Genomic DNA, 16035 nt, shown 5'->3' with positions numbered 1-16035 from the left:
TATATAATACAATATACAATATGCTAAGAGGCATAAAGAATTAGTATGTGATTTCGAAGAGAAAAAAGAGTACTTTTGGCTGTGATGATCAAAGAGGGCTTCATTAACCAATTAATCAGCAGATAATATTTGAGTGCAGTGCCTAAATTTCAAGTCCTATATATTAATCAAAATAATCACACAAATAAGTGTAAAATCACATCTATAATAATAGTTACTGAGATAATCATTGCATAGTGTTTGACAGATGATCTAGAACATGACTAATAAATATCAGCTATTCTAATGATTGTTCTTTTTAAACATTTTATTTGAGAGAGAGAGTGATGAGAGGGAGAGAGAGTAGGAGCAGGGGGAGGGGGAGGGATAGAGGAAGAGGGAGAAGCAGACTTTGGGCTGAGCAGGGAGCCCGACATAGGCCTCGATCCCAGGACTCCAGGATTATGACCTGAGCTGAAGGCAATTGCTTAACCAACTGAGCTACCTAGGCACCCCTAATGATTGGTTTTTAATATGAAACAGATGTTGTTATAAAAGGTGTTTAAGCAAGGAAAGGAAAATGATCAGAGAATGTTTTCTGATGTTTAATCTAGGATTAGTTTGTCAGAGAACTTGGAGCAGGAAGTGACTAGAACTGGGGAATCTGTCCCCTCTCAAATCTATATTACATATGCCATCAATTAGGGCATCTTTAGTGGGAAGAGAGAGGTAGAGACATATGTCAGAAATGTATGGAGATAGAATTCACATTGAATTACTAACTTGAAAGAGAGCAAATAGATGCAGAGATTTGGAGCATGGGTGACCATGACAGTGGGGGTGGGGGGGAGATACTGAAAGCACTTGGGGGAACACAGCATTAGAAGCAGGTTCATGACGGACATAATGAATTACATTTGAACTAATGAGGTTGAGATGTTGAGATTCCTAGGTGGAAGCTTTCAGAGAGTGGGTAGGACTGGAGATTTATATTTGGCAGTCACTAGAGTAATAGCTAAAGCTGCTGGGATATATGAAATTACCTTTGAAGGACCATAGAGGAAGGCACAAAGAAAATTTAAGAATCCCCTAATTCGGGGTTGGGAAGAAAAATGATCTGAGAAAGAGAAGGGAGGCCAGAAAGGCAGAAGAAACATGAATGTTCAGGGCTAATGCAACCATGGAGGACAGAGATTCTAGATCACAGCGGGTTCAAATTCCTGGGGAAGCATGAAGTGAATGGCATTTGAGGAAGGCTGTTTAAATTGGCTACAGGGGATCACTGAAGACCATTACAGCAAGGACAATTTAGAAAAGTTGCATGTGGGTAGCCAGATTTTTTTTTTTTAAGACTTTATTTATTTGTCAGAGAGAGAGAGAGAGAGCGCAAGAGCATAAGCTGAGGAGGGAAGGGGAGTGGTAGGCAGAGGGAGAAGCAGGCTCCCCACTGAGCAAGGAGCCTGATGTGGGGACTCAATTCCAGAACCCTGGGATCGTGACCTGAGCCGAAGGCAGATGCTTAACTGAGCCACCCAGGCGTCCTGGTGGGTGGCTAGATTATAACACTCAGGAACTAAAGGCAGCGAACATGGACTACTCTGATGAGAAGTTGGTTGGCAAAGTTTAAGAGTATGATAATTAAATTATTTAGGCTGAGGGAGGAGCACAGGTGAAGAAAATTTTCTTGGAATGTAGGAGACCTGAGCTAAGATCTACATTTGGGGCATGGAGGTGTTTTGCATGCTTTGGTCTATTGTTTGGCTACATTAAATAATCTGAAATGGTGAGTTGATAAGAAAATTGGAGCAGATGCATTCCAATCTGCACTAAACCTGGTACTTTTCTGATTTGTTGTAGAAAAAATTCCATTTCTAAATTACTAAAACTGGCTGTGGAATGGCAGACTAGACCTCTGGAGGTGGTCTATTCTACCTGCTGGAGATGGTACACCCTGACCAGACAAATAACACTCATGCTGGTCTCCTGGTAGTGGTAGTGAACTGGATGATAAAGAATTGTAATGTTACAATGACATGCTAGAGTGCCAGTCTGATCATACCATTATGAATGGACCTACAGCTATGTGTATTTGAAATTTTGATTTAATGATATGAGAATTATTGACTACCATTTCTGGTTGGAGCTGGAAGCAATATTCCCCAAGGCTGGTAGAATGTATATTACATATGAGTGAATGTCTGTCTATGTATCTATCTATGTATCTTGTATTTATCTATCTACACACACATATATAATAACTACTAGTTATTGAATGCTACTAGATTGAAGGTATGATAAAAGATGAATTAGAAATACCATCTATAATCATCATCCATACTTTACAAGGTAAAGAGTATTATCCCATTTTTATAAATGAAGAAACTGGAACTTCAGAAGTGAAGCTCATTGTCCAAGGTCATACAGTTAGCAGGAAATTGTAATTGGGATACAAACCTAGCACTGCCTTTCATACTCTTTCTCCCTTTTGGATGTATAAACAGGGGACACACACAGGGATGAGGTATATTTTGTAAGGGATAGGAGGAAGCTATTATTGGAAAGTGTGTCCTGAATTGCATTGAATTCATGGAGCGACCTATTTTTCTTCATCTTTTATGGAACTTGTTGTTGCAGAAAGTAGGAGTTGGAACCTCATTTTTGGAAGCCAAGGCTAGAGATTTTCTCAGCATCATCCAGGCTACTCAGACATGAGGAGCTGAGCCATCGCTGAGCTGGGACCACAACGAGATCTCCTGTCTCTAAGTCTTCAGTCTACTGTCCCAGGTCTAGCTTAACATGTATGAGAAAAGGTGAATTTATGGATTTCTCAGTGATTTGCTTACATCATTTAAAGGCTTCTTAGCATTCTGGGCAGAATCTCCTTGTAAACCTCTGGTGCCTTGAACTCATGTGGATTTTGTTATGCTAAAAAGTTTTCTCAGTAGGGTTCTGACTATTATGTTTTGACTAATACTTCATTTTTCTTTTACAAACTGAACGATATAAGGCTCTAAGGTGTATGGTGTAAAAGTAATTGCTAAAATAAAGAATGATGGCATGTCAAAGCGATTTATATCAGCAATTTAATTGGAAATACTGCCATTAGCATAAAACATTCCACTTGATATGGGTTTTATGTTCCCATTAAATAAGAGGGAGTTAACCTCTGCACAGCAGAGGCATATACAAATCGATACTGCAGTTTTTTTGCAGTGATATTTTATTAAAGCAGCACGAGCATGATGATCCTTAGGGTAGTGCATATTTATCTAGAATAAAGTCCGAAAGCTTCTTAAAGAAGTTTTCGCTTCTTCCAAAAACTGGCATGGGTCTGCACTTATATAAGGCACTATTGCTCCTTTTATTGTGGCTAAACTTTAGAAATAGATGCTGCAGAGATAAAACACCACCTGGGGTATTTCTCTCTTAAAGCAGGACAGTAATTGTAACAGGCTTGGTGCTTTTGTGGGTTTATTTTAAACATTCCTAAAAAAAGTCGGGTTTGTAATTTTCCTTCAGATTACAAGCTGACATTTTGAAAAAAAAAAAAGTAGCAGGGAATGCAGTACTTCTGCGTGGTGGCAGCTGATAATTACCATAGTGTGAGTGGGGCTAGATATAACCCAGGCATTTTAAGAAACATGGCTGATTACAGTGCTTTAAGAGTAACTCAATTCGGGAATTTTGCTTTGTTAGGCAAATTGAACTGTCTTGCTTTACCGAACTCATCTCACTTCCTATTTTTGCTTTTCAACTAAGAGCCACCTTTCTGTCTTAAATTGCAGGGTTGTCCCTAGGAAGAGCTATGTACAAAACTAAAAAATGAAATGTAGAAATCTTCTGAAGGGAACAGTATGAAACTGTCTCACCATGCGTAATGCCTCTGGAAAGGTCTACTCTGCAATAACATTTTGCATCACTTAAAATGTTTATACTCTTTTTTTTTGCAGAGAAAGTAAGAAATCGTTTTGTAGCTAATGTCAAAATTAGAAAATGTCACACTGGCCAGGCTTGGATATGTGCACACCCAGGGAACTATGAGAAGAAATGAGAGAAAGACAGTTCCCCATAAAAGAAAAATGGGAAGCCTTCAAACATGTATTTTCGACAACATATACAATTTACTTTTTAAATTAATTGTACAGTTTAGTTGCCCAGTTCTGATTGTTGGCATAAAAATAAATGTGTCTATGGAATGTGTGTGTATAAAAGAGAGATAGAGAAAGTGACACAAAGGGACTAGTACATGACATGACCAGGATGTTTCTGAGCACCTGTGGTTTGAAAGTCAGTCGAAGATCCAAATCCACAAAAACAAAGGTTATAGTAACTGCTATTGCAATGAAACATTATTATTCAAAGGCCACATTTTTATAATACATTACAGTTATAATTTGTCCCAAGTAGATACCCATTTCTAAGAGTTTAGCCTAAGAAATGCCCCAAATGTTTATGAAAATGGCTGAAAATACTTGCAATCAGGGACAGATGGAGGTTATTTGGAGTCCAAAGCCCCCTTAAGGAAAGAGACTACGAAATTATAAAATTAGAGCAATGGTTCTAGAAAGAGCTTTGAGGGGTGCTAAACTTGTATTTCATTAGTTTTGTGGAAAATCCATTTCTACTCAGGAAAGGGTCTAGTTTATATAAGACTGAGGTAGAAACATCCACATTTGATGATCTATTGTTCTTCCAGAGATCACTATGGTAGTTAAAGCAGAGCTACCTTTGTCTTTATTGGTTACTTTCTTCCAATTCCAATCTTTTATCCCACTATGTGTGCCTTCATTAATTTCTACCCTCTCACCTACCTAACTCATATGATATGACCCTGCTTTGTATCTCTATCACTACTTCTCCAAGCCTACATCTCCAGTAAATACTATATATACAGTGAGTGTTATGAGCTGAATTGTGCCTCCCCATAATTCAAATGTTGAAGCCCTAACCCCCAGTACTTGACTATATTTGGAGATAGGGCCTTTAAAGGGGGTGATCAAGTTGAAATGAAGCTATTTGGGTGGGTCCTAATCCATTTTGACTGGTGAACTTATAAGAAGAGGAAGTTTGAACACATAAAAGAAACACCAGGGATGCACATATACAGACCATGTGAAGAGCCAGCAGCAAGACGGTGTCCATCTGCAAGCAAAACAGAGAAGCCTCGGAGGAGACCAGCCCTGCTGGCTCCTTGATCTTGGACTTCCAGCCTCCAGAGCTGTGGTAAAATAAATTTCTGTTGTCTAAGCCACCACATCTGCAGTATTTTGTTATGGCAGCCCTAACAGACTAATATAGTTAGCAGAAATGTATCAAATAAACTGTCACTAAGCAATACGCTCCTCACCTCAGTGTGCTCAATAACATAGGAGAAGCTAATTGTCTATAGGCACATCAAATATACTGATTGAGTGAAATAACAAGTGCTTGCATGCATGCATGCATGTAATTAGGGTAGATTTCAACAGGGATTCATGATGAGAAAAACTTCCATCCTTACTTTCTTCCCTAGGACAATGTGAAACTAAAGAGAAGACCGTAGTGATGACATAAAACCCAGGTTTACTGATGATCAAATATATATATTCATTATGTCTGGATGCAGTGGCATTTAGAGAAACAAAAGATGACCAAAGTTCCCTAAATGAATCAGAGCACTAAAATCATGCCGGACATTCCTTTCTTGATAGAAGGGGGTCCACAAGGTACAAAGTACACTTCTTTACATGGCATATGTGCACTGTACATTGGGATGGCTATCTACCACAAGCCTCATAAGTTGCTCTCTGAAATTATAAAATTTCCTTGGGTTTAAGAACCTACATAGTCAGATCTTGGAAAAAACTCTAGGAAAACTGGTTCATACAACCCACATCTCATGGAACAAGGGGCTATCTGTGTCTGAAAGCCAATTTTATAACTTTGTAATCAGTTATAAATTACTATCCTTGTGACTGTGACAATTCAGGAGAACTAATTATGGTCTATGTGGATCCTTGATGAAAGCATATGAAGAGCAAAGAGAAATAGTTGTTCTTTTTTTTTTTTAAGATTTTATTATTTTTGAGAGAGAGAGAGCACACATGCCCGTGAGCAGGGGGAGAGGTGGAGGGTGAGGGAGATAATCCCAAGAAGACTCTGTGCTGAGTGTAGAGCCCAACATAGGGCTTGATCCCAGGATCCTGAGATCCTAAGATCATGACCTGAGCCGAAACCAAGAGCCAATGCTCAACCGACTGAGCCACCCAGGTGCCCCTGGTAAAGGAGAGTTTCGTCTAGCTTTAAGTGCCTTCTAATGAGTTGTTTTTCTATTTTCTGTAGATAATTTCATTTGGATTTAGAAGACTACTTATTCATTCATCTGTACTATTCGCTTGTTTGATAAACACTATTTATTGAGCCTCTACAAAGGGCCAAAAATTGTGCTAGGCATTAGGAATACAATGATGAACAAGGCCAACCTTAACTCTGTCTGAGTGGAACTTATATTTTAATTGTCATAGCTTAGCTAGTAAAAGTAACCATTTCCCATTGAGTAAGATTTCTCTTTGGCTCAGAAGTGCTAATTTTTACCATCAGCAGTGCTTATTTCCATAAATGTCTATCAAAATATTGCATACATCTAATAAAACCCTTTTTGAAAGAGTGATTCAAGTTTTCTATAAAAGATTAAGGCATTCCAAATTCAAGGTTCCTATGGCTCACACTTTAAAGCCCTAAGCATCATAACACAAATCAAAGTGACAGAAAAACGAATCTGAAAAATATCTCCAGGTAAACACATTTATTTCATAATTGGTCAAAATGCAATTAAATATTGAGATCTATGCATTTTCCCCCTGTGCTGGAAGGAGTCTCCTGGGCTAATTCTCTAAAAACAGAGGAAAAAAAAAAATCTAATTTCTGGGGGTTTCTATGGATCAATATTTGATTTTAGGTTTTCTCTTTCTATTGACACGAAATCAAATGAAATTTTGACTTGCCTGATTCTATGCATATATGTCAAAGACACCTATTCCTCTTCTCATGACTTCCTTGCCTACCTACCAACTTACTAAGATAAAACTGTCTGACCTTGATGAACCACAGTCATTGTTCTTGATGCCCACACATGGATGAAATAACTTTCTGGTTTAGGATGTTAGAAAAAAAGAAAAGAAAACATCTAATTTCAAGGCACCTTCTATTTTCTGGGTTGATTCCCTAGATTTTTATTCAAGGAGTGAGTTTGTAAAAGAATTGCCTGAGGTGGAAATGTATGAAGGCAAAGATCTACAGAAGCGGCCCTTTATCTAACCATATCACCTCTTAGAAGCCATGACCCCGGTGAATTGGATAAAGTGGCTGAGGCGTACAACAGCCTGAAGGGTACAAAAACTAGACATCTGAGGAGACTTTCTTGTTTCAAGGATATACCTAACCTACTTTAAAAATATTCCTTTGATGGGGAGTTTAAAGGAAGTTCCTTCCTATTATGAGGTCAACAACTCCCTAGTTAGATCTTCCCTTTGTCATTTTGGGTGACTTTAAATGGGATACTGCAATATTATCTCTGAAGAGAAGCCTTTGCTTTTGGCTTGCAGATAAATTAGATATGTCAAGAAGAGCAATTCTCTGCTTGTAGACACTGTGTACTTATAATTTCTTATTAGAGGCTGAACCGACATTTAAAAATGCTACTACAATGCATGTAAATACTACTGGCAAAGCTTTTATGGCTATTAATGCCATTGTAAAAATATGCCTTCATTTTTTTTTTTTAAAGATTTTATTTATTTATTTGAGAGAGAGAGAATGAGAGAGAGCACATGAGACGGGGGAGGGTCAGAGGGAGAAGCAGACTCCCTGCCGAGCAGGGAGCCTGATGCGGGACTCGATCCCGGGACTCCAGGATCATGACCTGAGCCGAAGGCAGTCGCTTAACCAACTGAGCCACCCAGGTGCCCCTGCCTTCATTTTAAGAACTCTAGAGGCTTTGTACATCTGCATAGCTCTTGAGTTCTCTGCTTTGTGGGGGAAGAACTGATGGGGAAGATGAGATCATTACCTACCTTCTAACCTGGTTTGAATTTGTGAGAAGCCTGATTAGAAAGTACTTTTCCTTACTGTAGTTCTGATATACTGAGTTTTATTACCTTCATAAGTTTATTAGATACATAATTATCCTTATAAACATATTTTTAAAAATAATCATTGTTTAATCTTATATATTTAGTGCATTGTATTTTTTTTATTCATTTATGGGGATAAGCATTTTATTTTGGTCCTGGATCTTTTCATGCTGGTTAAGTGTAGGCTGATGATATACACAAAGAGAATCATGTCAAGGGCCTTTGGTCTTTCGATTTTTAAAATTTTGTAAAATTATATGTGATTTTATTTCTCCTCCAGCACAACTGAGTACCTCCTTGACAGTGATTTCACTGTATTCTTCTTTAAGGATTCTTAGTGGTTTTAAAGGGTATCATCAGAGTTTCATATGGTTCCATACACCTTTGCTGAAAGAGATCAGACTCAAGAAAACATAGTCTTTGGCTCACTGTCATTTACTGAATTAATTTAATGAGATGTAGAAGAATGAGCTCCCACTCAGGTGTAGTTTTATGTGCAGGGACTTACTGAGGGACGGAAATCCATTCAACATTTGGTCACACTTAATCTCAACCTTAATCTCTCTCTTGAGAGTGGGGAAGGGAGCAGGACTGTTTGGTATTAATGTACCTGTTCTGCCTAACTTTCTAAGCAAAATTCAACATGCTATTTATAAGAACATTTGAATACTGTACTTAAGATGATTATTCCTCTCTGTTTATGAATTTTGCACTATTTCTAGGTACTAGAATATATCAATTAAAAAAAACACAGCAAAGATCATTTCCTTGGAGCTTATGTTCTAGTGAAGAAGTAGGAGAGCTTGACAATTAATAGACATAATAAAAAATTAAATAATGCAGTATGCTAACCTATATCCTATGTACTACAGTATGTAATAAATACAATGTGGAAAAAAAAAGTTGAAGGGGGTTAGGGGATTAGGATGTTGGGGGAGGTGGTTTGTAATTTTAAATAGGCTTTGCAAGTGGGTTGCAGAGAGAAGGTGACATTTGAGCTTGAAGTAAATGAGGGAGTGAGCTGTAACAATATTTAGAGAAAAAGTGTTCCAAGCAGAGGAAACAGAAAACACAATAACACAAAAGTTGTACAATGTCCCTAAGATATATCAAAGGGGCTAGGGTGATTGGAGCAGAAGGAACAAAGAAGAAGCAAGGGGCAGGTCACATAGGGCATTAGCTGAGCATTTTCCATTTGCTTCTCTGAACCCATTTTGTTCTCTTTCCACCCTGTTCAGTGCTTTAGAGGGCCAACATGGACTCTATCAACAAGTTCTGCCCACCAGCTACCAGTAGGGTTTAGCCAATGTGAGTTACAGACAGGGAATCTGAGGGCTGGAGAATAGTAAGTTCAGGAAATTTGTTCTCTGGCTTTCTCCCTGCTTGGTTGCTGTTTGTTGACTTTACCTTTTTACCAAAGGCCAAAGCTCCTGTCAGGCAGCCCTTTCCATGAAGCTACTCCCATGGGCTCATGTAACTGTTTTCTCCTCTTGCTCTAGGAGTAAGAATGGTAATAGCTCCCCACTATTGCTAGCCCCACTACTAGCAGGTAGTGCATCATCTATAAATGATTTTTTTAACCCTCACCCTCACCTTTGTAAATTGTCCCTTTATTGAACTCCTCTCAATTACCAGTTTAATTTTACTACCTATCTTCTTTCCAGGCCCTTGATTAATAAAAATGTTGTAGATCATTATAAAGATATTGGTATTTATTCTGAGAGATGTGGAGAGATACAGAAGAGTGACTTTTATTTTTAAAAGAATCAGTCTGTCTTGTTGAAAGTTGTCTGTAAGAAGGCAAATTTGAAGCAAGTCAGTTACGAGGTTACTGCTATAAACCAGGTGAGACACATTTCTCATTTGTATCCAGCTATATAGGCCAATTATTCTCAATCAATACCCAGTCAATCTCAAATGCATCTTTTTATTTTTACTTTTTTAAAAGATTTTATTTATTTATTTGACAGAGAGAGACACAGTGAGAGAGGGAACACAAGCAGGGGGAGTAGGAGAGGGAGAAGCAGGCTTCCCGCTGAGCAGGAAGCCCAATGCAGGGCTTGATCCCAGGACCCTGGGATCATGACCTGAGTCGAGGCAGATGCTTAATGACTGAGCCACCCTGGTGTCCCATGCATCTTTAAAAAAAATATTTTATTTATTTATTTGAGAGAAAGAGTACGAGTGGAGCAGGGAGGAGCAGAGGGAGAGGGAGAAGAAGGCTCCCTGCTAATCAGGGAGCCCAACACGGGGCTCGATCCTAGGACCTGGAGATCATGACCTGAGCCAAAGGCAGATGCTTAACTGACTGAGACACCCAGGCACCCCTCAAATGCATCTTACAAACCCTGCCACAAAACCATAAACTTTTACTATGGCCTAACATCCTAGATGGCTTGTAAAAAGCAATTTCTCCACAGCAGTTCTGGTTCTGTTGAAGCAAAATCCTGTGTATTACTAATAGAATAATTAGTGATTATAAATAGAATTTTTAAAATTGAATTAAGTACCCATAACTTATTAAATGTCATTCCATTTTTCTTCATAGGTCATCTGCTCTCTGCTTTAAGAACAAAATGTATTTTTTTTTAAAGATTTTATTTATTTATTTGAGAGAGAGAGAATGAGAGACAGACAGCATGAGAGGGAGGAGGGTCAGAGGGAGAAGCAGACTCCCTGCCGAGCAGGGAGCCCAATGCGGGACTCAATCCTGTGACTCCGGGATCATGACCTGAGCCAAAGGCAGTCGCTTAACCAACTGAGCCACCCAGGCGCCCAAATAAAATGTATTTTTAAATACATTTTTATTGTTCTTTTAAAAAATTATTTTGTCATAAGAGCACTTCATATGAGATCTATGCTTTTAACAAATACATTATTATTGAATATTGTTGCAATGTTGCACAGAAGATCTCTATAGAGTTTATTCATCTTGCTCAACAGAAACTTTATGCCCATTGATTAGTAACTCCCCTTTCTCCTCCTCCCAGCCCCTGCTAACCATCATTCAACTCTTTGATTTTGTAAATCTGACTATTTTAGATAACTCATCTAAGTAGAATCATATAGTATTTGTCTTCCTGGGACTGGCTTACTTCACTTAGCATAATGTTCTCAAGTTTTATCCATGTTGCTGCATATTACAGAATTTCCTTCTTTTTTTTAAAAGGCTGAATATTATTCCATTGCATGTATATACCACATTTTTTTTTTATCCTTTCATCTGTCAATGGATATTTAGTTTGTTGTTTCCACATCTTGGCTATTGTGAATACTGTTGCAATGAACATAGAAATGTTGATTCAGTTTTCCAACAATATTTTTGAACACCTACTATATTTTGTTCTAGGCAAATGTTTCAAAATTAAGGAGGATGGGATGGCAGTGGGGTTGGGTAAATATTAGTTGAATACAAAATTATAAGAGCTGTAATGGAAGGATACAGGAGTGCTGAGAGGCTGTAGCAAGGAGACCTGACCTAGCTTGAGGACTTCCATGGAAGACTTCTCTTGCAAAGCAATATTTGATTTTTATAATAAATAGAACTATGTTCTACCTATAGTAGTGATACATACTTTGACCAAGAATAGGAGTTCCCTCATACTTGATAAAACCAGAATTCTTTTAGTAAATCTTCCACTTGGTTTATTTGAACATAAATGAGGCTACTTACTAGTTTGGTCAAAGCAACTGAGGTAAGATATAATCTACTTGCTCATGGTTGGGTTGTGGCCATGAGGTTAGACTTATGTTAGGGCCCCTCTTACAGATTCTCTGTGTAATTAGTTATATACATGACTTATTTCCCCCAAGTAAATTGTGTTTTGTTCTGAGAGAAGGGGACCGGATTTCCACATATTGAGTACAAACTCTGTGCCAGGCACCATTCCAAGAATTTGAGTGCATTCACTCTTCTCTCTTTCCTCAGAGCCCACATCTGATCTAGTCTGTCAGCACTACCATGAAAAATATACCCCCAATCTGACAACCTCTGCTTGTTCTGCTTTGGTTTAACCCACCACCATCTCAAATTTAGGCTTGTGTAATAGTCTTCTAATTGGTCTTGCTGTTTCTACTCATATGTTCCCATAATCAGCTCTCCACACAGTGGCCAGACTGAGGTTCAACAGTTAATCAGAGCATGTCACCCCCCCATTCAATGTTCTCCAGTGGTTTCCCTTTGCCTTGCCAAGCAAATGGGAACCCTGTACATTGATGGCAGGTCCTGGAGGATCTATCCTTTGGCTTTCCACCCATCTCCTATTGCTCTCAGTCTCTTTTGTCATGATCTGGCCTAATGACATTCTTGGTACACTCTAAGTATGTTATGACCCTGCAGCCCTGGCACTTGCCATTGCTTCTGCTTTAGCTATACATATCCTCCACACAGATGATCACATAACTCATTTCTTCTCCTTATTCAGGTTTCTTCTCTAGTTCTCAGAGAAACTTTGCTGATCAGCTGATTCAAAATGCCGATGTGTCCCCTCAGTTCCTCACTCTTGCTCAACTTCATTTTTCTTCATAGCCTTTACCACTTTCAATATAATGTGTATCTGCATATTTTCCAGGATATAAGTTTCAGGAGGACGGAGACATTTCCTTTTTGCGAAGATCACTCCGTATTCTCAGAACCAAGCATGGTGTCTGATATATAAGCATATTCTACAGATGTTTCCAGAAACACGGACTGACTGATCTCATCCAAAACTCTTTGCCTATAATGATTGCCAAAAGTAAGTGCCAGAAGTTCAGAACCACTTCCTAGTAGTATGTTTGCATTCCTTTCAGTGCCTTGAACATAGTAGACATTTAGCAAATATTTCTTGAATAACAAATGGATATGATCCTGAACATTAAACTCTGCAAATTGCTGTGGAAAGGCAATACAATTTTATAAGTAAGTGCGTGGTCTTTGTGGTTAGACTGGGCTGTTTGAATTTTGTATCTGCCACTTGCTTTGTCAGACTGAGCAAATCACTTAACTTCTCTGAGCCCGAGTTTCCTGACCTGAAAAATTAGGTTCATTATAGGACTAGCCTCAGGGAGGGTTGTTGTGAGGGTTAAATAAGATAAAGAATGTATGCAGCACTGAGTCTGCACGTGTTATCAATAAAATAATCCTCTAGCTTTTGTTAAGTAACCTCTTCTGTCCACTGGGGTTTCTTGTGGCAGAGCAGTTATCTCAGTCAATGTTTCCTGTTTGTCTGCTCCCCTACTAGGTTTTAAGCCTTTGAAAGGTAAGGACTCAATTTTATTAACCTTTAAATTCCCATAACCAATACATTGAAGGTCCTTAATGAATCTGTTTTAAATTGGATAGGACTGAATTAGAGGTGACAACTCTTATTGTGCAAGAAGAAGGGCACCGTGATATTGATTGGTGTCAATTTCAGTGAGTCCTTAATAAGTATTGATAAGGCACAGACACCTACCTGCAGGCATGTTTGTGAAAAGTTATTAGCAAAATCCATTCTAGACAAGCTGTAAACGGGGTGGGGGGTGCGTCATTGTGGTGGTGGTGGTGGTGCGGAAGAGTAAATGAGGAAAGGAGTGTCTGCTGGAGGAGCAAGTCCTCCAGTACCTCAGTGCAGACCTTGTCCCCTTCCCCTGCCACTACCAGCTTTTGCCAAAGCTGGCCCCCAGAGGCTCCGGTTGGATCCTTTACCAGTTGGTAGGTACAGCCAGTTATGCCAGCTGAACAAATGGAAATTTCTATTCAACTTATAAATAGTTGAAGAGCCTGTCTTGGTGAAATGTGAAACGAGCAAATATTCCATTTTCTCCCGGGAGGGTGGATCGGGAATCGGTGTATGATGCTGTTATGTCAGCTGTGTCAGGGCTGTTGTTTATGAGGACACACAGCTATAAGTTATTCATGGGAACATAACAAGCAAAGACTTAGCCTTAGCAAATAATGAGCATTCTTCTCCCGAAGCTGGCTCTCCAGCTAGAAGCTGAGACGCGTGGGGTCACCCTGTCAGAAGTAGGAATGGATCTCACATTCTTTAGGGTTAGTGTACTTTGCAAATACAAAAATGATGCACTGAGCAATTCAAGGAAGCTCTGGGAACTTCATGCTCTCCCCGGGGATGTGGCGGTGGATGGGTGGTGGTGGTGGGGTTGGGGGTGGTGGTTCTCTTTCTCATTTCTATGTGAAGCAGAAAAGATACTTCCAGTGGTGATCATGTTTCTATCCTGGTTGAATACCAGGTGTTTTTTGTTTGTTTGTTTTTGTTTTTTTGGCATGTGTTTTCTTAATATCGTTTCCTCATATATTCAGGTGTTTATTCTCTGCTGCCTATAACTAAAAGACCAGAGGGAAGAGAAATTTCTCAGAGTGACATCTCATTCTTTTATGTGTAACTACTATTATTATTTAAAGAGGATATAATTTCACAGAATGAATGAGAGTTTGTAGAAAGAAGTTCTTTTTTGGTCTTTGACTTGGAGGAGCTCAGGAATCTTCATGGTGGACAGTGGAAAAAAGTACTGGTTTTGGAATCAGATACAAGTTCAAACTCTAGGTCTTCTCTGAGACCAGAGGCAGGTTACCTAACTTCTCTGAGCTCTATAATGGGGGAAATTAAGCCTTAGAAAGTTCTTATTAAACGACACAGGATGCCCAAAGCATTGAATATTCATCCTTTGTATATTAGGTGTCCAAAAAATGTTAATGTTAATTCCTTTTTTCTTCCAACATTTCTCAGAAACAATACTCTCCTTCTCATTATTGACTTATTTGAATATTGGTTTTTGTTTTCTCGTCACCCTTCTGGTTATACTTACATCTCACTACTCTTAGCATAAATTCAAACTCTTTAGTCTCTTGTGCTCTGCTATCCCCCCTCGCTCACTGGCCTTGGTTACCCTTTTTTGGTTCTATCTTCTCCATGAACCTAGCTAACTCATTCTTCAACATGTACCTTAGCTGTAACTAGCCACATGCCTTTTCTAAGCCCTAAGTTTGACTTCTGTGCTCCAGTGGGGCACCTGTTAGTGCCTCTTGTATAGCTCGTGCTATATTGTACTTGATTTTTCTGTATCTTCCACCAGACTGTAAGCTTCAGGTACCCACCATAGTGACTAGCAAATGGTGAGTGATTAATGAATGTGTTGAGTGAACAGATAAATGAAAGACTAAATATCTTGAAGGGAGTTAAAAATGAAGACTTTTTGTCAGTACCTAAGGTATGCCTGGGCCAAACATCAAAGTTTTACTTCTTTTTTTGGTTCAGAAATTTGATAGCTAATGGGTAACTCTGTTATTGTGGGCACGAATACAGACTCTGGACCTTGATTGCCTAGGTTCAAATCCCAACTCTGCCACTGATTGCTGAGTGATCTTACATTAGTTACTCAATCTCTCTGTGGCCCAGTTTTCTCACTTGTAAAGTAAGGATAATAATAATTCATATTTCAGGGATTATAATGAAAATTAAATTAATTAGCTTAAAACACCTGTAAGAGCTTATACAAGCACATGGCATATTATAAATACTAAAAATTAAAAAAAAATTAAAAAAGCATTCTTACAATTAAGTGAAAAGGACCAGATGTAAGCTCTGAATAGGGCAGGGTGCCCACAAACAAGAGGCATTATAAGATTGAAAGCATCTTATTACCCTTCAAAATCTGACAAAACTGAAGAATTAACATCTCTATAAAAAGTAATATCACTGCAACTGCTCCTTCTCCCCCTCCTATGTAGAGTGGGTGAGTTTAGTGACAGACTGTTTTGGAAGAGCTAGAAATATCAGTTTAAGAAATGCTTGGCAACCACTTTAGAATGATTATCTGACTTTGGGAGAAAGGGAGAATACTGAGGTATTCCTCTTACCCAAATTTAGAAATGTCATGGAGGCATAATGAATCAGCTCTTAGAGGCTTTAAAAACATTTTTTCCCATACTAAGTGTTGCCTATTGCTTTCCATTGCTGGCGAT

This window comes from Mirounga angustirostris, unplaced genomic scaffold (genome assembly GCF_029215605.1).
Source record: "Mirounga angustirostris isolate CCGP_5_RB_7025 unplaced genomic scaffold, mMirAng1.0.hap1 SCAF_5, whole genome shotgun sequence".
NCBI lineage: Eukaryota > Metazoa > Chordata > Mammalia > Carnivora > Phocidae > Mirounga > Mirounga angustirostris.
This window is presented reverse-complemented; position numbering follows the sequence as displayed.